At 34.5% G+C, this 21,561-nt stretch overlaps 1 protein-coding gene across 1 annotated transcript in view; it reads left to right on the forward strand.

Annotated features, from left to right (window-relative positions):
- The first annotated feature begins 217 nt into the window (after positions 1-217).
- Positions 218-21,561, forward strand: part of LOC129220152 (serine proteinase stubble-like) — a 52,088-nt gene continuing 30,744 nt past the window's right edge. The window contains exon 1 of the mRNA XM_054854507.1: positions 218-368. The gene's annotated coding sequence lies outside the window, so the exon portion shown is untranslated. The remainder of the gene's footprint in view (positions 369-21,561) is intronic.

Genomic DNA, 21,561 nt, shown 5'->3' on the forward strand with positions numbered 1-21,561 from the left:
CTCTTTTCAGACTGACTTTGCCCCGAAGTAGGTTAGTTGGTGCAAGCCATCCGTTCGGCCATCCCAAGATGGCGTCTCTACTCGAGGTTTAGAATTGGAGCGGGTCAGCCAAGAATAAAAACGTTCTAAGACCCCGCCTACCCTCTCTGTGCCTTCTCTAGTTTGCGTGGGTTTTCCGTCTTGTGAAGTCCTCTGCGGAAAGATCTCTCTTACCACGATATGAGCGAGATGTAGGATTACAGATTTCCTGTGCGGTGTTTCGGTTTTTGTTTCTGTGTTTTGGCGGACGAGAACGCAAGGAGGATGAGCGGTTTAGTGACGTAGATTTGAAGTTTTAGTTTTGCTTTTGGATTTATTTAACGGGTCAGGTGAGTGTTGTTAATGTTTTGCATACTTGGTGATAAAAACAATCCTTTTCTGCTTGTTGATACATTTCTATTAGTTGTGATACACTTTTTTTTTTGTAAACAAACTTTTTAGTCTCTAATTTATAGTATAGCAAACAGTTGATTTGTTCTTTTTTAAAGTTGTTTAGAGATATGATAAAATGTTTTTTAAGTAGCTCATGCTCCTGTTTTTTTGACCCACGTGAGACTTCGGGCAAAACGAAGAGCAATGTGGCTAAAACACGTCGCAAGTTTTTTTTTTGTAATGATTAAGGTAAACAGTTTCCATTTTAAGAAATTTTAAATGTTGTCATATTTTTTGTGTTTACCATATAGGACCTTAGTTAGGCTGTTTAGTTTAGTAAAAACCGAAACCTCCAAAGTTGCTTGAAATAATTGAATGATATTCTATAAGTATATTTGAGGATAACATTTCAATTTTAAATAGATTGCACATTTTTTTTTTAAATTTGCATTGGTGAACGAAAAATTATGTTTGATTCTCGTGTGCATGTATAATGTGCAAATTTGTCATTTTATTTTTACTGTCAATCTTTGTTGAGTTGTAGTTGCACCCAAGTGAATCGCACAATCAATAGAGTGATTATGACAATTGAATGGTTTCGTACTCGAGTGATTTCAGAATAGAACGGACTATTCAAAGACTTATCATGAATATCTGTAGATTATAGCCACTAGTGCGCCTTTCTAGGGACGACTTAACCCTCTACCCTTCACTGTTAAGGCAATTTTTCGCAAAGCACGTGCTGAGGTTGGATAAATGTAACCCCAATAGATAATTTCTGTTCTTTCAACAAATTTAACAAACTAAGGAAGGAAAATTTCCAACGAGTTTTGTATTATGTATTTACAAAAGTACAGCTAAAACAATACCGTTAGTAATATTTATATAAAGCCATATTTGTAAGAAAACGTTTCAATGCAAAAGTCCATGTTTTCAGAAGTGCAAGATGCCCTACTTCACAAGCTAAGTTTCAAGTTAAACAATGGAGTCAAATTCATCAACAGCTGTTTGAGATTGAAACCATCTCAGCCAGTTTTGTTTTCAATTTTTCAATTTTATAATGTTTAAAACAATAAGTAAATTTCACTTTGAAATTTTCTATAAATTCTTAACCCACTAGCAAAGACACAAAAGACATTTGGGAAGGGAAATTTCCTAAATAGTACCACTTTTTTTATACGGAACTTTACAAATTTTTATCAAAGTTTATTATTAAAGATGTCCTGTCTTAGACCTGCCTAAAAACCTGTCTTATTTTTAAGGAAAACTCCTAGTTCAGTTCGCAGAAAATGGAGTGGTGTGATTTTTCAGATAACTCGATTTTCGGGGCCCAGAGGACACAGTCAACTTATAACCAGGACCGCAGAGCATGAAGGAAAATGACACTCAGATTCCGGGAATTTTAGAGTCTCAGACTATGACTCCTTTATCTCAAGATCAGTTCGACTCCGTTTCTGACTCTGAAATTCAGCCAGAATTGCAGCCGTTGAAGGAAAATGATACTTCGGCTCTTGGAATTTTTAACCTTCGATTCCAAATTCTGAATCCATTAACCTAAAATCTCCACCGCAGTCCTACTTGTAACTTCAATCATGATCTTCCTTGTAATTGGGGACTCAGAAGTTGAGTCGGAGTTGGACTGATTTCGGGGTAAAAAAGTCGGAGTCGGTTGTCGAAGACTTTAAATTCCAATAGCCGGTCATTTTCCCCTTAAGGCCGCAACTCTGCTAGTGTTGTCGGAGTCGTACTGATTTTGTGGAAAAAGATTCATAGTCGAATGCTCTAAAATTCCCGGATTAGGTCAATTTCCCTCCGACTCTGCAACTATGCTAGTAATTCCGACACGTGTGTTTTCTCGCAGGTGTTTGTGCATTAAAACAGTGGATTCTAAACTTTTGAGTTAAGGCGTCAGGCCTGTCATTTAGGAGGGCCGAAGGGGACAAATTGCCCCCCCCCTACAGGCCTCCCGTACTAAAAGTATCCCCATCCACTGGTTTTGAAAAATTAGCGCATTTCTTTATTTCTGGTGCTTATTGCACAGGTTTATTTTGATGAGGACTACAATCTGAGTGCCTTTCCTCCCTTACGAACGATATATTTTTATTCTTACAGTACAGAATACATATAAACAACACATGAAAGAATTTACGTCATAAAGAGGGGAAAGTGCAGCCGGAGCGGGGGTGGAAGTCGAACCCACCGCCTCAAGTGTGCGAAGCAATTGCTTAGACCACTCGCGTTTGCACACAAGCGGAAGTTGTTTTCGCCTCTTCACCCCCGTGGCCAAATTCAAAATATCTGCCCCCCCCCCCCGTAACCAGACTTTCTCTTTGAAAAGTGATAATTACAATCCTGACATAACTTTTTGGCTATTAGGATACGCGATATAGCCTATAACTTAATGTTCCTGGGAGTTTAACTTACTGTTAATGCCCATCAAGAGTCGATCGGATTTAAATGATCAATTGACTGTACAAATCAAATCTCCTTGAATCTGCCAATCGAAAATAGTCAGATTTCAGGCGGATAGAGTTCATCTGCAAGAATTTAACGTCTATAGATAGAATCTTTTTGGTTAAATCTACTTAGTATATTATTTTTACGAGTTCCTTTCTTAGCAGCTCGAATTTTCTTCTCAAAAAATTCCCCCTTTTAATTAAGTTCTATGAATGAAACTAGCGATTTAGGATAAAAGTTATAACGCTGAAAACAGGAAGTCAGATGTGGAAAAATGTTCAGGTGTTCTGAATTGGTATATTTTAACCTTTTTGACTCGCAGATTTGTTTAGATGAATAAAAAAATTTCGCGGACTGGTGAGGCATTTTCGTTTTTGCGAAATCTATGTATTAAAGAACTGTTCACAAGTTGCAAGTTTTTATTGTGGTTAACTTAAAATTATATTTAAATGCAAAGATAGGTAACTAATGTAACTAATATATGCAAGTAAATAAACCGTTTAAAGAACAGAACACAGAAAATGTATGTTCTATCTTTCTGCAATTTACATATTTGTCGCCTGCGAGAAGAAATAACTAATTTGTTCTTGGTACTATTGCGTAAAATAGTTCAAATTTTCCTTACACATGTTTTTAATGTGTATCCATCCTACTTGTCCCTATACATCAGTATAAGTCCCCCCCCCCTCCTCCTTTTGCAAAATCTCACTTTTGCCTTTGTAACAAAAAAAAATGGGGTAAATAATTAATGAAAATTATGAAATAGGAAGAAAAAAAACGTTTTTTAATCGAAAAAAATATGGAAGGTATTAAATATGAAACATGAAAAGGATAACAATGTTAATTAGCCTAGTGTTCCTTATAAATAAAAAAAATCCGAAATACGAGTTTTTTAAGGGTGGGGATGGGTGTTTTTTCCTACTCCCAGGTAAAATATTCTGACTTTTGGTTCAATCCGCGACATTAAAACGGACTTGCACCACTGTCATTCTCACCTCTATGACCAGGGACGCACCGTAAAAATCCAAACATTTTCTTGATTCTGAAAATTTCCCCTGGCGTTTCAGCAAAATTATCATGCTTCGGCAAAATTTGGAGTTTCCATTCGGCAAACTGAGAATTTTTGCTCTACCAAAAATTTGAGTTCGAGGCGCCTCAGTCAGTGATACTTACTGGACAATTTCAGTCCTCTTGTATTGACCAATACACAGAATGAATCCTAAAAAGCTATCAAAACTTTTGGAGATTATCAGTACACCTAGATGATTAGAAATCACACAACATTTTCAAGGACAAAAATGTATTCTTCGTGCGATAGGGGCCTATATGGGAGTTCGACAGTACATTCGACAGTTTCTCTTAGTTTAGTGCATGCAAATAAAATAGTTATTTTTAGATGATAAAATCACTGTAATTGAAACAAAAATTAAAAAATTGTAGGGGACACATGTTTTGGTTTGCAAGAAATCCTTCGTGCAATGCAGAAAAGGAGCTGAGCTTGTAATGCTGAAAAGACCACCAAAAAGACCAGTTTTGTACTATTACACCGAAGAGGTTTGTTTCTTCACACATTTGTAGCGTTCAATAAAACGTTACGAGTAAAACAAGTCAATTTTATGCATTCAGTACCTGAAAGAACTTATGTTCTTCCGAACTCACAAGTGGGACGTAATCTGCCTCAGCGGTTCTGAATCTGAGGAGCGTAGAAGAATTTCAAGGGAGGTGTAAATGTTTAAAGAAAATTTAAAAAAGGAAAAGTAACTAGAATTGGCTCAACTTATCTTTTTTAATTGAAACTTTTAGCACAGATTTCATTCACATATCTCGGTGAATCTGGATTTTCAGCATTTTATCATACATAAAAAAACAAGGTATCTCACAGAGGCATTGAAAGTAGCCTGAGGTGCGCTTTGTCAGCTGCAACCTAATATTAAAAATCAAGTACAGTAGGACCTCGGTTATCCGGATATCCGAATTATCTGAATAAAATTTTTGGGCTTTAAAAAGTTTTGTTAACATAGATAATTTTAAAATCTGATGGCAAGTACGTAACTTTTAGAAAAACAGTATACATTCGCTTTTTATTTTATCGATTAAAGTGTTTGTATAACATGCTTTATTCAAACGCTTCACGTGTTTGAACCATCCCGGCTCGGGCATGGATGTACTTTCTCTCTCCTGTCCTTGTCCCTCCTTTGTGTGAATGTTATGCTGTGAATGGTTACCTACCCTATAAACGGGTCCCTATGGCATGTGTGTACTGTGGAAGCCGGACTTCACCCCAAATTACAGTACAGTTGGAAAAGTGAAGCAGTGCACCGCAAATTGCCAGCCTAGCTGGCACAAGACAACAACAACGTGTTTGAATCAGAACACTGTGAACTAACTCTGTATTACCACTAGATAGGTGGAGGGGCCTATGTGACTCTTAGTCTTTTCCTCATAATACTGTAAATAATAATTCTCATACCTAGAAAGACGGAAGGAGCCATAGAGATCCCATAGCTATTTTACAATAAATTTTTTTTTCCTTTCTCTTAAATTTTGTGGCATAACTAAATGCTATTCCCTCTAGTTTAACATCTAACTTCCTCTTTATGCAGTCGGTTAGACATCCAAATACTATTAACAGTACAGATTGCTTACCAGCCAAACGGTAGATATTGCTCTTGGAAAGAGAAACTAACTCTACTTTTTGGCTAGTAAAGGTGTAGTTTAAGGCTAGTAAATCTGAAAATAATTACGCACTAAGTTTTTATTTAGTTATAGAAGAAGGTGCATTGGGCATGTGGATTCATTCAGGAAGAATTTTAAAAAGAAAAAACCCAAAATGTGGCGAGGGGCCACGCTGGCCCCTTTTGTCTTTCTAGGTATACGGAAAATTTTAGTCTTTCTTGTGCTAAGAAATGCAGATAAAAATTATTTTGATAGTTCTTTATTGCCTTGTAGACAATTCTGTCATGTTGTATTACAAAAAATGGTTTTTATTTGTCATAATAAGTGCCTAGTCTGCCTATTTAAAAATTTGCTTTGCTTTTTACCCTGCGTACCCGAATTATTTTTCCCCCAGATATTCTGGATAAAACTGGTTGTACTGTAGTGGCAACCCTCCCATTGATATAATGAAAGCAACTGGAATTACATACCAACTTTACATAAATTCTAGAATATCTCAAGTTAATTTGTATTTAATTCTTTAATTTCATCTGTTCTTATATTAATATAAAAATTAAGTCATTTGTAGTAGCACAAAATTTTGAGTGAATTTCCAATTTTTGATGTTACTCTTTATATTGAATGTATAAGTAGGGGTGAGGTGGCGAGACCTCATGTAAGTGTTCAAAAAGGGCCCAGAGCCTGGAAGAATGAGGATCCCTGTTATATCTCATGATGAAAGCTTTTTCGATCTTGCTATGTGATTCCGAATCGTCTTCTGAGTGTACTCTTGCTCCTGAAAGATTTGGCCAATTTTTCACATTTATCCAGTATTTTAGTATATTTTTGTACAACTGGTACAGCTAATAGAGGAACCAAAGATGTAAACGAAATCCATGCTTCACTCATATTGTAAAAAATGTTTTGGGTTTAACCATTATCACTCGAACCCGTTCATATCTACCAGTGCTGCCCAACCTTTTTTTACCCGAGGGTCGCACCTCGTATTAAGATGACTCTGGCTGGCCAGACGACTAATAAAATTTAAATGTGTTCGACCGTTTTCCTATATATCGTGGTCAAGTCCGTGCCAAGCCTGATTGGCGCCGTCGTGCAAATGTCTTTTGAGCACCTTTATGCAGTGGCGTTCAGGGAAAAATATCATCTGGAGTGAAGTGTTGCAGACAAATTTAGTATGGAAAATAAAGTTTGGCTTTTAGTTTATTAAAAAAACAGTATATAACTATTTAATTTTGGAACACAATGTGTGTTTTTAATTTACATCTCGAAATTGTTTCGAGTTCAGTAATCCTTCAGATATGCTTATGAGCTTTGCAAAGAGAAATTGTTTTAAATGTCAAAGTTAACCTCCGCTTTAAATATCTCACCGACAAGGAGACCTTACGGTTTCGGAAATTTAGATCGGGATGAAATTCAGCAGATTAGTAGTACCCCTTGATAGTGTCCACACAGTAAAGTAATAAAGCGCACTAGCCAGAACATTCCGAGAAAACAGCCTCTAAAGTTTTGTGCGCAGCTTATATACTAGTAGATATTTTTGCCAGCAGCAGCTTGGTGGCTATGTGGTCAGCATACTGGAATCCCGTACAATCCATCCTGGGTTCGATACCTCTAGAATAATTTTTTTTTCACCAAAATGTACCTCGCTTGTTCAACCTTGCGACGTCTATTTTTACAGACAGGTAAAAAATCTAATATATGGTATACAAAATTGTGCGTATCTCGTTGAAAAAAATAGGAAAATAAATACCAGTGAAGACTGCATAAAAGTACAATCGAATAGACCATCGCCATTAAAAAAAATCATTCGGTATGCCTGGTATGCTTCCAAACTTTCGGACAAAACATAAATTTTCATGAATATTAATGCAGTGTTGTGTCCTACGAATCTTTTACAGAAAGGTTGTTTCTGTAAACAATCTTTCTTTATACATTGTGCAAAACAGTTTTAGTTTTCCATGTTTTTATGATAGCTATCATTCTGGTGTATGTATATAAATGATAAATAAGAAATATATTGTTAAATTTTATACATAAATTAACAAGTCCTACCCTAATCTCGTTGCCGTGGTAATTCAAATTATAATTTATAATCGATTAAATTTATCTCTATTGTCTCTGTTAAAAATACATAACGTATTTAAAAATAATTTTCTCAATTCAAATTTCAAATAGCTGTAACAGTCGCTTTATAATTTTATGTAAAACAATTCTTCGAGAGGTATTGGGATGGATTGCACGGGAATCCAGTACGCTGAACACATAGCCACCGAGCTGCTGCTGGTGAGAAATCTCTACTAGTGTATATGAGCTGCGTGTAAAACTTTAGAGACTGTTTTTTCGGAATGTTTTGTCTAGTGTGCTTTATTACTTTACTGTGTGGATACTCTCAAGGGTTGCTACTAATCTGCTGAGTTTCATCCCGATCTTGAATTTCCGAGATCGTAAGGACTCCGAATTTCATCCCGATCTGAAATTTCGAGACCGTAAGGTCTCTTTGTAAATTCTAATCTATGAACAACTAATCAAGTTTTTATGCCTTAAAAAATATGACAACAGGGTAATGATTATATTTCTAAATTGAAGCAAATAATATAGGGGATATTCCACTTTAAAATCTAAAACTGAAATCCTTTCCGGTAAAACCAATAATTCTAAAGTACGGAATCGTTAAAAAGGCATGCACTTTAATATCAAATACAAATCCACTGTTCAAAGCTTTTTTTTTCCAATTTGATACACAAATAGTTGAAGAAAATTGAGGGGAAGGGGGAATCTGATAATTACGGTCAAGTCTTTACTTTTCGGAACTAAAAAACTAGCCAAAATTTTTGTTCGCAATAAATGTGCTTACCATATTTTTTTTATGTATGATAACATGAAAGTCGAATTACCAAGACCAATAGTTGAAAAATCACAAAAAATACCTGTTGCACTAATTATAATACAACATTTTCACCACAGCCACACAAGCAACAAATTGGGGTATGGCAAATGTTTTAACGCCTCGGTATGCTTGACCTTGAGTGCTAAAGACATACCGAAATAGTATTCACGGCTCCACATTACGAAGAAAAATGCTAATGTATGCATTAATTAGCATCATATGTTTCCAGTGTAAAAGATTGCGCTTTTGAATAGCATGTTTTAACAAAACAAGTCAATAATTTTCCCTCAGCGAGACGGATTGTTTCAATGATCGGTATAATTTCACGGTCACCCTTAGTAATGAAAAGTTCAATTTCATTTTTTCGGTAAGAGATCCCCCTCCCCCTATTTGGAGCATGTTTGATTGGTAAAGCTCGGCGCCTTTTTGACTCTGGTGCTGTCGTGGGCGCACGACCTTGCACATTGGGACACCGAGGCCCTGATCGTGGAAAGCACAGAAACGGTGGGGGTGAGACGATTGCAAAACAAGAATTGCATTACTATTATATGCTTATTTTATCAATGCGAAGTCTCCATTTGTGCTTTCGAAACCTATTTCTGACCATTTGGCTCCAAAGATGAAGCACTTATTCCTGATACTGAATAAAGGTGATCAGTTTTAGATTTTTCCAGAGCATAGTTTTCAATAAATAATATTGAACACAAGGATGTTTTTTCCTCAAAACTCCTAAGTTCCCAAAAACTCCTAAAATTGTTGGTTGCCGTTTGCGAAAATTTGGGGCTGATGACATTCTAAAACATAAAGATTATTTTTAAAAAAACCTTTAAAAATAGGTTTCTTCAATGATTACAAGGTTTTTTGTATGCATATTTGATGAATTTTTAAGGCAGTGGGAAGGATCGAGCTTGTTCATAGTTTCCGAAAATAGCACACTGTTTTCAGAAAATTTTACTTGAGTCCTCTATCACAACCTGTTTGAACAGAACAATGGGCCACATGGATCAGCTTCGTGGGCGACATGTGGCCCGTAGGCCGTTGGTTGGACACCACTGAATTTGAAAATATTTTCATGCATATTTTAATTCTTTTATTCTCTTGTACTGTCTCAAAAGGGATATTTTAGTTTCCTTTTCTAATTTTTAAGAAAATAATTTTTTTTTGACTACATTAGCTTCTATAACCGTATGATTTCTTTTAGAAAAGGTAATATTCTTCAACTATCTTTCGAAGTAAAAGTTTCATTTAATAAACGCGTCTAAATTGATTATACACTCGTTTCTTAATTTAATCATTTGCGGTTCCCATTCAGTGATGTTCTAAGGAAAGAAAAAAAAAAAAAAATAGTATGAACTCAGCGAAAAGCATTTAAGCTTTCAGACGTCTTTTGAATACCTTTCTTCGCTATTTACATTTTATTTGGTTGTAATGGGTAGATAGGATGTTGAACTCTCACTGGGGTGAAATGAATTGCATTTTTTTAAAGTCATTTCCTTAGGTATCCATTACAATAGGTTTTTAAATGAATCGCTTCTGTCCGATGGAATTCGAATAGTCCTTTTCAGGTTCGCAAGCTGTAAACTTTTTTTTTAAGACTTAAAATTAATTCTGATTTTTTTTGTTGTTTGAATAGGTAAAGGAAAAACGGCTTCCTTTTGAAATTGAAAGTCAAAGGGCAGCTTGATGTTGGTTGAAATTCATCAGGTAATTTCACTGCGATAATGGATTTTACATTCAGTGGGAATGTAAAATTTCGATTAATGGATTTTACATTCATCGAAAAGGAATTACTTTCGTTTTATTTTCGGCAATACTAATTGAATTTTGAAAAGATGCATTTAAGAATAGGTTTAACTCTTTTGTGCGGTTGTTTTTCATGTTTTCTTTTGTCAGTAAAATCTATTATTAACTATTAGTGTTAATCCCTTTTCTCCTATGTAAAATATTATTGCAGACAGAAAAAGTTTGTTACATTGCATCCAGAGTTTAATTTTTATGGGAGCAGGTGGGAAGCTGAACTCTCTTGCTACTTTCTAGCTTTATATGAATTTTCTCATAATCGGTGGAGTTCAGGCTATTTAAAATTAAAAAAATGCGTTCTGAAGTCTGTATTTCTTCCATATTTCTTTTGCTAGAAATTAAGCTCTGATTGTTCCCAATTTAACTCCTCAAATAATGGAAAAAAATGCTTGGCATCTGAATAACTGAACCTGAGGAACCGAAAGCAATTGTGATTGCGACGTGGTTGCTAAGACCCGTTTAATTCTATGTTGTCCCCCATTACCCCACACTCACAAAACCCCTCTGAACCGAGATATTTGTAGTAGAAAAGCACAAAAACATTCGAAAATCAGCCATTCAAATAATCTTGGAAACTTTTCGTTTGTAATATTTTATTTCTGTAGTGGATGCTTATTTTTGCAGAACACAGGGATGAAAGGCGAAATGTCAACCTTCCCAAACTTTGAGAAAAACACCGTTGAAAGTTCAAAACTTTTGCAAATTCTGGGTGATGGTCTGCCTTGATCCTTCTGTTTTCAGACCTGTTTTAATATAACAACATATTCTACTCTAAAAAGACTCAGTATTGCCATATTAAACTTAGCTCGAACCAAAAAAAAAAAGGAAAAAATATTGACTTTTTTCTTCCGTGCACTCTTTATATCCGCCAAATATATTGGTTTTTTAATAATAATTCAAATAATAGGGTTCTAATTAAAAAACGAGCTGATGTGTACCTCGCATGACTTCCTTTTACTCAAATTTAATGTCATTTTCCCATTATTGGTAATTTTAATGTGATTCAATAGTTTACTCTCTAAATATCACCAACAGTGGCCAAATTGAAACTAGATTTTAAAAAAAAATCGCAAGATTTGTCACCTAGTTGGCGACAAAACTTGGCGACCAAAAGACTGGCGATACATCGTCAAGTGTTCGCCAAATTGTAACACCACTTGAGTTTGCATCGGAATTAACAATGGTTTCCCCCAAAAAGGGAAAAAGACCCCCTTAAAAACACCCGAATGCAACCAAAAGGGGAGGTGCACAACTAGACCCCACTAGGAGTCTACGTACCAGATTTCAACTTTCTAGGACATACCGTTCTTGAGTTATGCGACATACATCCGCCCATACATACGAACATACAGACGTCACGAGAAAACTCATTGTAACTAACTCTTAACTTTGGACAGAGGCGTAGCTAGACCCGACTTTCGGGGGGGGGGGGTTACTTCTTTTATTATATATATATATATATATATATATATATATATATATATATATATATATATATATATATATATATATATATATATATATATATATATATATGTATATGTAAACTTTTTTAGTATTAAAAAATAATAATTAGAGGGAGGTGAAGCTTACATACTTTGGAATGGGGTGCCCCAAGTTCGATACCTTGTGTCAAACAAAACAAAGCAAAAGCAAAGATTTTTTTTTTTAATGTTTTGGAAAATTTAACTTTTTTTTCTTTTTCCTTCATTTAATTTAAAGTGAAACTTTCTAGCAACGGGTCTAGTCAAAACCAGTCTATCCAAATCAGGGGGAAAATCAAATATCTGATGAGCGTGTTCCGTTCATTTTAGTGTGACTGCTTAATTTAGAGGCTAACACACATCTACAAAAGCTGGCCTCCCTGAAAGCTAATAGATGCATCCATTTCCGCCTGTAAACTGGATGTTTGGTCAGACTATTTTTACTAACTTGGTTCGCACTAAAAGCATGAAATAAAATATAAAAAAAAGACTTCTTGATTATAACCTGCAAAAAATGAAATGGCTGTCATATCGTTATATTTATATGTTGCTTTTTATATGTATTTACATTTATGCTATTTCTAAAGCAGTTAATAATAAAATTTGAATAAAAAAAGGGAAGAAATATAGGCGGTAGAAAGTTATTTGCACAAAGCTGTTCTCCTCTCAAGTTTTTATTTTTAATTTTATTAGCTGCTTTAGAATTTACATAAATATCTATTTGAGAGAACAACAGGAATTTTCGAGTGTTATTAACAGAAGTCTTGTTTATTTTCCACTTTTTAATGCGAACCAAGCTAACAGAAATAGTACAGAACAGTCTAGATTCATTTCGTTTTTAAACATTTTATTCCTGTAATGCTATGCAGTTTTTCTTTTAAATTAAAATAAATTTTCCTTCAGAGGGTTCGATGGGATTAATGCTGCTTCAGCAGACTGTACTCTTGACTTCCTTAAAAGGTTTTCCATCTCCAGCTCAGTCACTTTCCTATGCCGGGCTGATGAGTGCTAATAAGCACGAAACTGCAGTCCTCGGCTGGAAATGACTGAGCTGGCGGGGTATTTCTTGTATTTCTGCTTTAGCCCTGGCTAATGGACGGTAATGTACTGAAAAACTTTGTCTCGAATTCCAGCTATGCTATCATTTTCGGATTCGAAGCCCAATGATCTTTAAAGCAGCAAGCAAAAGCATTTTCTGCAACTCGAAACAAAGGGCTGAGGGGGCAAAAAAGGGAGAAATGCGTTCCACAAATAGGTTTTCTAGGAAGAATAACAAAAGGACGGACGTTTCGAGCACTTTCTTGGAACAAGAGTAAAGGGGTGAAATTCACAGGTTGAGTATTAGTTGCATTATGGATGAGTATTTCAAGTTTTAATGGTTTAAGGTCATTCAAATTAAAAGCCATTTTGCTCTGTTATCTGGTTAAGTACTGTTCTTTGGTTGCTCTCTTTCTTAAAATTATGATTCCTTATAGAAAACCGAGACGATAGGAGTGAAAAGAAAGATTAAGATTTTTTCAAGTAAAGAAAAAAGGAAAATCCTAGAATATTGGCCAGGTTTGATTTGCAGCAATTGCTAACCTCAAGAGGATAAATAATTAATAATAAAAAAAAAACAATCGGGCACCAAAAAAGCAATAAGACTTTTTCTTGAAAAAGAAATGCTTAAAGTTTCTTTTACTGTCAAAATGATTCCTTAAACTCGCAATGAAACACTTAATAATGTAATAATAGAATAAAGACCTAACAAAACTAATAAAGAGGAATTTTGATCAAAAGCCCATATTTTCTTTAGGATCGATTCCAAATTTTCACCATCACATTCCAAATTTCTTTCTATAAAGTTTCTTAAAGCCCCCATATCTTAAAACCTCTTTTTCTCGATTTTTTTTCCTTCCTGTGAAATTCGAAAAATACAGATTCAACTCTACGTAATATTCCCACTGCGCCGCTCATAAAATTAAACATGTTTAACAATTTGCAGAATCTATGACAAAAAAGGCTACATATGCATGGATTTAACAAATCAATCTCATTTCTAAAGCGAAGTGTGAAATTTCACTCAATTATCAAAAAAAAAAAAAAAAATGTCACAGCAGAGTGAGGAGTAAGGCGTATTTAGGCTTGAGGGTCACTCATGGAGCTGATTTTTAATGGCACTGGGAGGGGGGGGGGAGCGAAGTGAATTTTTGACCATAGTAATTTAGAAAAAAAGCTGTTTTGATTTTTTTCTTTTTCTTCTCTTTTTCTTTTCTCTTTTTTTTTCTTGTATTTTTTTCTCTTCTCTTTCCTTTCTCTTTTCTTTCTTTCTCCCTCTCCCTTTTTTGAGACAAACATTTCGGGGGGGGGGGGGTTGTCCCTAAAAAACCCCCTTTTGCTACGCCCCTGACTTTGGAATTGTCAAAACTTATATTTCGCATGTCTATACGTTCTTAGGCACTTATCCACATGTTGTCGAGTCGAAAGAAAAACTCAACATTCATTCGGGGGTGAGCAAAATGGAAATTAAGGTCGATTTTTGAGTGAAATTTTTTTTGCGAATACAATACTTCCTTTTTTGTAAAAGGAAGTAATAACAATACGAGGAGTGAGATGACAAAGACGTTAGTTTAAAAATAATGCATTGAGCAATTGCGGGGTCATAATCTTCTTCTCCCGAAACGTAGTTCCTTAAATCTCCTTTCCTTTAATATATTATGGGATATTTTGGTTACGGATGTCCAGTTCTTGAATAGAATGGAAGAAAATATTTTCTTCATATCTTCCAATTTAAAACAAACTCAGCAAACGCTTTAGCTGTATCCCTTCTTGCACTGAAGCTTTCAATTCCTAGATCCAGTTGACCAATGTGAATATTAGTAAATAATATTCAACTTTAGGCTTTATTAGGATAGCTACTTTCATTTCCCTCACTAATGATGGTAATAGCTTTTATTTAGTAATTCAAGTATTGCCTTAAATTATATTTCTAGCAGTTTAGTAAACAAACATTCAAATTTAACGAAATCAATAAATATAAAGAACAAACCTCAATTTCTGGATTTTTTTTCTCTTTTTCGAATTTTATTCTGCGTGTTATAGCTCAAAAACTCACAATACTGTGTCAGCATAACTTTATACATAGGTCCAAGTTTGACTGACACATGCAAATTAAGAGTTTCGAAAATAAGGTTTGTCAATTCAAACAACTTGTTTCACTTTTCTTTCTTTCCTTTTTCCTGCGTGGAAAACTGCGGGCGTGTTTGGCTTTTCTGTCCTTGTCGTGACTTTCACAAGTAAAATAAGTTTTATTCAAATGGGTAGGAATTGACGATGAGTTAGAAGGATTAATTTAAATACTTCAGTGCTCCTATTCCTGTAAAATTTTGATTTATGTAATTAAAAAACCTTCAAGACTTTTGAAGTTTTGAAAACAGTTTTTGCCCTTTACTATAACTCATTGTAGTTTTACATAGTAACCTGTTGAATACAATGTATTATTTGAGGTAAAGAAGCGAACGATTAAACTTATGACGACAAATAAAAATGTTTTTTTTTCCCAAGTTTTTGGACAAATGATGGTTAAAATTTATTCTACTAATCATATTTCATTTTTCCGAAAAAAAAACTGTATCTTTTTCTTCAAAAAGTTGAAAAATACGGGTTCCATACATTTAAAAACTCGCCTTTTGTCGAGTGAATTCTACTTAGAATTTCGAGATTTTTATTTTCCTATTTCTTCTTTGATTTCTCTCAGCTGCTCTGAGACTTTTCGAGTAACCTCTTAAAACTTTGCATCTCGGCATTTTTTATTTGTGCGTACCGTGAAACATTTATCGAAAAATAAATTATTTATGAAATGATAAATATGCGTCTGTAATACGCAAATGAAAAGGTACTATTCGAAACTGGAATTTTTTCGTTAAAAACCTGCGTATTTGAAAAAAGACGAAATGAAAAAAAAAATATTCCAATTGAATCCACTTAAATATCTTTGATAGAAATTTATGAGGTGGACATGATTTAAACATTCATGATTATTATATTCAAGATTTTAAAGTCTTATAATAAAATAGTAACTTTGAAAGAATCTACAATCCGAGAGAATCCCCCCCTCACCCCCAAATAGAAATAAGTAAATAACTTTTTAAAAATCAAGATGAGATACATCGTCTGTCAAGAAAAAAAAGTTAAATTCCGAGTTCTAGAGCTTTATGATGCTATCTTTCGGTTGCTTAAGAAATTCACCAAAAAGGTAAAGCATTTAAATTTTGCACAAAGATGTTTCATTTGACAGGCTACGTTAATGGATCGTTCTTGGTTTTACTGTTTTCAGCCACTATCAGCAAGAGATGCATGCTTAAGTTTGGCCTTAAAAGAAAATCAAAGCAGAAAACTGAAATTTCACCTATGAATTTTACTTCCAGCATGAGATTTTTTTTTGTTGTTGTTGTTAAATGGGTATGAAAAAGGGCGAACTACTGACATTCAAATTCTTTCAATAAATCCAGAAAAAACAAAGTCTCTTCAAAATTGAGCATAGTGATTGGTCGAAACTTTATAATATTTTATTTTTTTTTCATAATTTCAAGGGTGAATTTGTGATGGCTGAAAAGATATCATTGGTGAAAATTTACCATTGCTATAGTAGCATTATAAATATGGCATTTTTTAAGTTTGGAAGATAGTTAGTTTTTTAAATCCTTGAAGTTGTAACAAAATTTAAATTCTTTAGTGTGTCACAAAATTTAGCTGAATTTCTGATGAATTTCAACATAAAAACCACTGTTGTGATTTTTTTTCTTTGAGAATTTTTTTAAAGAACTTTAAAAGGATCATGTACTTGGTATCAGCCGTAACACAAATTCATTTTTCGTTGTTTTGCTCAATTTGTTATTACAAGTCTTGCAATCTAAGTATATTTACAGACATGTTACTCATCTTGGGATTTTTTTTGGGGGGGGGGGATGGGGGCTTTTTACTCACGCTTGAATTTTAGACAGGTTTTATCTTTAATTATTATCCATGTTTTTCCTGGTAATGCAAAATTCGTGAAATTAAAATATGTGTATATTTTCGTTTCGATTATTTCGGTCAACTATTGCTGAAAAGACGTTTTTGATCTTTTGTGAATATTTGATTACACATGAACAAAGTTGACTGCAATGAGTTATTATAAATTTTAACTGAGGGAGAAGTCGCCGAAATTCAAGAAATAAAATTTTTCAAAATTAATGAAATGCAAACATATCAACTTTTTTAATACTTATTTTCATTCTTGTGTATGATTTCAGAAATGTGAACTTTTAAGTTAATGTTATATTTTACATTAACTTATTAATAAAAGTACTAAAACATATAGATGTTATATAGCCGCTGCAATGTCTAATATCAGTTACAGAATTCGAAATCCACTGCGATTACAATTTTAAATAGCAAAATTTTATTAGCTGTTCCTGTATATTATCAGCCACATAGGAATTTAATTAGGAAGGGGCAATTCCATTTATTACAAGGACTTTAAGCTAAAGTACAGCAATTTTTAGCTAAAAACTTTTAAATCCTTATTCACAAGACATAATTTAGTTCGGAAGGGACTAGGATCAGTTCGGTTTCTCCCTCAAATAGCCCTTGCACTAGATTTAACTCCAGTGATAGTGATTAATTTCCCTGACATTAAACTTAAGTAGCTCCAGTAGCTCCAAAACAAAATACCATTCGTAAACGTAAAGTTTCACCCTGAAAATTTTCTCATGCACTCTCACTAAGTTAACAAATTTTCACCAGAAATGTTCCTGCATACCTTATCTGCAAGCCTTACTTAATCGGCAGATCCATGAATGACTGACCCACCCTATTGCGGAAACGAACGATCTGCTGTTCGGAAATCGTCCACCAATCCATTAACCTCCAGTACAGCACAAAGCCAAGTACCATACCCAAACGCAACGCATGCACTTGAAAATTTCATCATGCGCACACCTAGAGTGTCTCAATGCACACCTATCCCCAATGAACAATATCTGACAATATACAATGATCTACACATAAAAGATGAGATTCCTTCAGCGGAGAAGACTTCATTCTTCACAATGTCGTTCGCCGCTCTTTCTGTCAAAAGAACCGTTTTTTGCGCGACACAAGGTGCGCCTTCCGTGAGACAGCAATAAATATCAAGCTGTGAAAAGAGAAATTTCTTTGCTTTACGAGCTGTCTTGTACGCTTCGCTTCCTTCTTAAGGAAGATCAGTCGTTCGCAGGAACACATATCATCTCGCTGTATGGAATTTGGCGTTTTGATATTTACCTACATGATGACGCCTGTAGCAATGTTTTATGGCCTCCGGTTTCTGGTATGACATGTTTAATAACATTCGGATTTTGGTTCCGGAGTTATATCGTGTTTACTGATGCAACTTCGTAGTAGTTAATCGGGAGCAAAGAGGAAGACGTTTGTTCCTTTTCGCATTTCGTTGGAATTTACTTTGGATTAACCTTTGCTGCAGATTGGTTTCAGAGTTACAGTTGGCTCTATGTTTAACGACTTTCAAGGGACCACAAAAAAGGTCCTTAAGTAGAAATCGTCCTTAAATAGAATGCTTTTAACACTAGTGGACCATCTGGGACCGTGAAAAGTCGTCTTTAAATAGAGAAAGTCGTTAAATAGAGCGTCGTTAAACCGAGAGCTTACTGTATATCATGTTTAATGCTGCAACTTCGTTTTAGTTAATCGGGACAATGAGGAAGATGTTTGTTCCTTTCCGTATTTGGTTGGAGTTAACCTTGGATTAATCTTTGCTGCAGAAGAGATTTATTTGCAGAAGAGATTGTGGTTTGCTCTGAGTTGTTTGAAGTAATATTCGAAAGAAAGATAATCAAAAATTACTCACCACATTTTTAATTCAGTATGTCATTGCATTTTGTCAACTATTCGCTAGGGAAATTATTGTTGCTACTGAAATAATGAAAACACCATGATGTGTTGAATGAAATACTTTCCAATATAAAATAGCAGCCATTTATTAACAACCTTGTAGTTTAAAAAATAATTAATAAGGATATTTGATGAAATTATGAATGAACTTATAAAAACAGATAGTCTATTCTAGCTGTAGGAAAAACAATCACTTGCTCATTATAAAAGCTATTACTTTTGATATATTTGAATTTTAAACTTATATAATTATCTAAATATATTTTAGGATATGCCATTTTACTCATGAAAAATCACTCAGGCAATTGTTCGTTCAAAGCAAGTTTTGATATTCAAACGATAAAACTAAAAACTTGAAATTGGAAAACACGTTTTCAAATGGAGTTTCTGTAACTGTTTACTATTAGATTGATGTTCGCAAAGCATTTTTTTCTTACTCTACAAATTCTATCGCCAAAAGCAAGTTCACATACCTTTGAAAAGGTTATTTTATTGCCCGTGACCTGTTGATATATTTTCCTCCTACTTTTCAAGTATATTTAGAACCTCATGAAATCTTTTTTCCTAAAGGGTTATGTTTCATCTAAGTTGTTGTGTAGATCAGAGATGTCCAACGTTTTTTTCCTGAGGGTCAGACCTCATACTTAGAGGAATCCCGCGGACCAGACCAGACCACAGTTAAATTAAAATGTGTTTTAAACAATTTTATAGATAACTTGAGGAAACGGCGGAAAAGGAGAGAAAATTGGAAACCAAGCACTGTTACAATTATTAAGTGTTTATTATATTATTAAAAAACCTCTTGGTCAAGGTATGACGGGTGAAAATTGCTTCTACATTTGAATGAAGTAATTGCCTGCTTGGTGATACTTTGACAGTTGAAATGTTAACCCTAACTCCATTAGATAGCGTTCATTGTTGACCACTTTGTCGTTTTTTCATTCTCCTAAATTTAGTCTTACCAGTAAAACAGTTAAGTTACCGGAACCAGTTCAGCCTTGCCAAAATAATGCATTTCCCTGCAAGTAAACATTAGCGAAAAATAACATCAAATTATCATGCTATGGCGCAAATTTCATAGCTGGTGACACCACAGAGCGTTACTCGATCAGTGAATTGGCTATTATATACATGAGGATGACGACATTTCTGTCTTTTTAGACACCTAGTTCTTTATTTTTGGTTTAAAATTTACAACAATTATTTGTTGTATCGACTAAAAACTATTCAATATTTGGGAAGGTTACTTTGCGGGCCGTAGTTTGGGCATCAAAGGCTTAGATGACACTATGCAACAAAAAAGAACTTTCTGTCCTCCATCTGGTTTTAAATTGCCAATTCTTTCTAATTTTGGGTCAATAAAATGAAAATGTAAATTAATTTTTTCATTTGCTCTTGTTTTTACTATACACAAAATCCCACCAGAGAAAGATGCACAGCAACCACCCATTGATTTGAAGGTAAATTTAAGAAGGAAAAAAAATCCAGTACAATAAATAGGTCCTTATATAGGTACCTTAAATAAGTCCTGTTTCGCTAAACAATGTTTATTTTTCAGCAGCGGTTGCGTATAGCCTATTGCTAATACTTCTGTAAAAGCTTTAATTTCGTTTGCTGCGTGTACGTCAAAGAAGGATCCTATCTTGAAACAACCCAGGTATTTGGCGAGAATTAACTCAGCTCCCTGATATCTACAATCCATTGCAGATATATCTTGATGAAACCTTTCAAATGTTCATAGCTCACAGCTCCATAGTTTTGGGGCAAAATATCGTGGAGGAAGGGAAGGAGATGGAGTTTCAGAGACGCATATTACGTATTTACAGAACTTCTGCAGTAGTTTTTTAACCAACTGTTTTCAGTTCTCGCTTTCTCTGCTGCTCAGAACTACTTGTAAGCACCCTTAAAGGCTTTCAAGGTGTTTTCTCTTCTCTTACAAAATTGTTATCAGGAACATGATCTTCATAAGTGTGCGGATCTAAAGGGTCGTTAAAAATTATCTTCTTAACCTTAACTACCATATATCTTGGCAATTGTCCTCTTGGAAAACCATATTTGTTCAAAGCTTTAAGTTGTTCCTAATAATTCCCAGCAGAATGAGCATGGGTGAAATCAGAAATGGTGGATCTACTAGAGGCTCATTTTCTGCATCTCACTCCCCAGAACTTAAGTTTCTTTAAGGCCATTTGTGTTTTATATAGTGAGATTTTCTATCTCAACCAAGGGTCGAAGTTTAAGAGGTAGTAATTTAGGATGTGCTACCGGATACAGGATTCCGGATGGAATACCGGAAAAAACTACCCCAGTTGGCTCTGAATCTTAAATTCGAGCTTAACTAAATTTTTTAATGGTGATTTTCCTGTTTAGGGAGACAAAATATACTTAGAAAAAGCTATTTTTGAGCCGGTTTTATTTTTGGTGAAGGGTAATGCGATAGGGGGACAGAAGCTAGCCAATGTAAAAGGTCTCTACTCTGACTCCTAGAATTTCCTATTCTTTGCTCCCCAAAACCAGTCTGACATCAACTTCACGACTGCAACTCCGCAGCTCTGGTAGATATGCAGACTCCAAGGGAAAAGGAGAATTCCTTTCACCCTTAGATCAGTCAATCATAATTAATCACATTAGTAATGACTCCACATGCCATTTGTGCCGTGTTTCAAAAATCACATGATAATCATCTTTAGAATAAATAAGGTCGAGCAAGTTAATAAGAATAAGGGTTAGAAAAATATCCCGATTTATGTAATACTTGTTCAGTGTACCAAGCCGTAGTAATTTGTTATTTTGATCCCGGATAATGAAATATTCCGTTTATTAGAGTATTTTTTGTGGAAAATTGACTATTCAGTGGGTTCGACTGTATTGTGAACATCAAAAGACAATTTGAAGACACAACCTTGTGTTATAATATTGCTGGTGGTTAATGTTTGT

Source organism: Uloborus diversus, chromosome 4, assembly GCF_026930045.1.
Source record: "Uloborus diversus isolate 005 chromosome 4, Udiv.v.3.1, whole genome shotgun sequence".
Classification (NCBI taxonomy): domain Eukaryota; kingdom Metazoa; phylum Arthropoda; class Arachnida; order Araneae; family Uloboridae; genus Uloborus; species Uloborus diversus.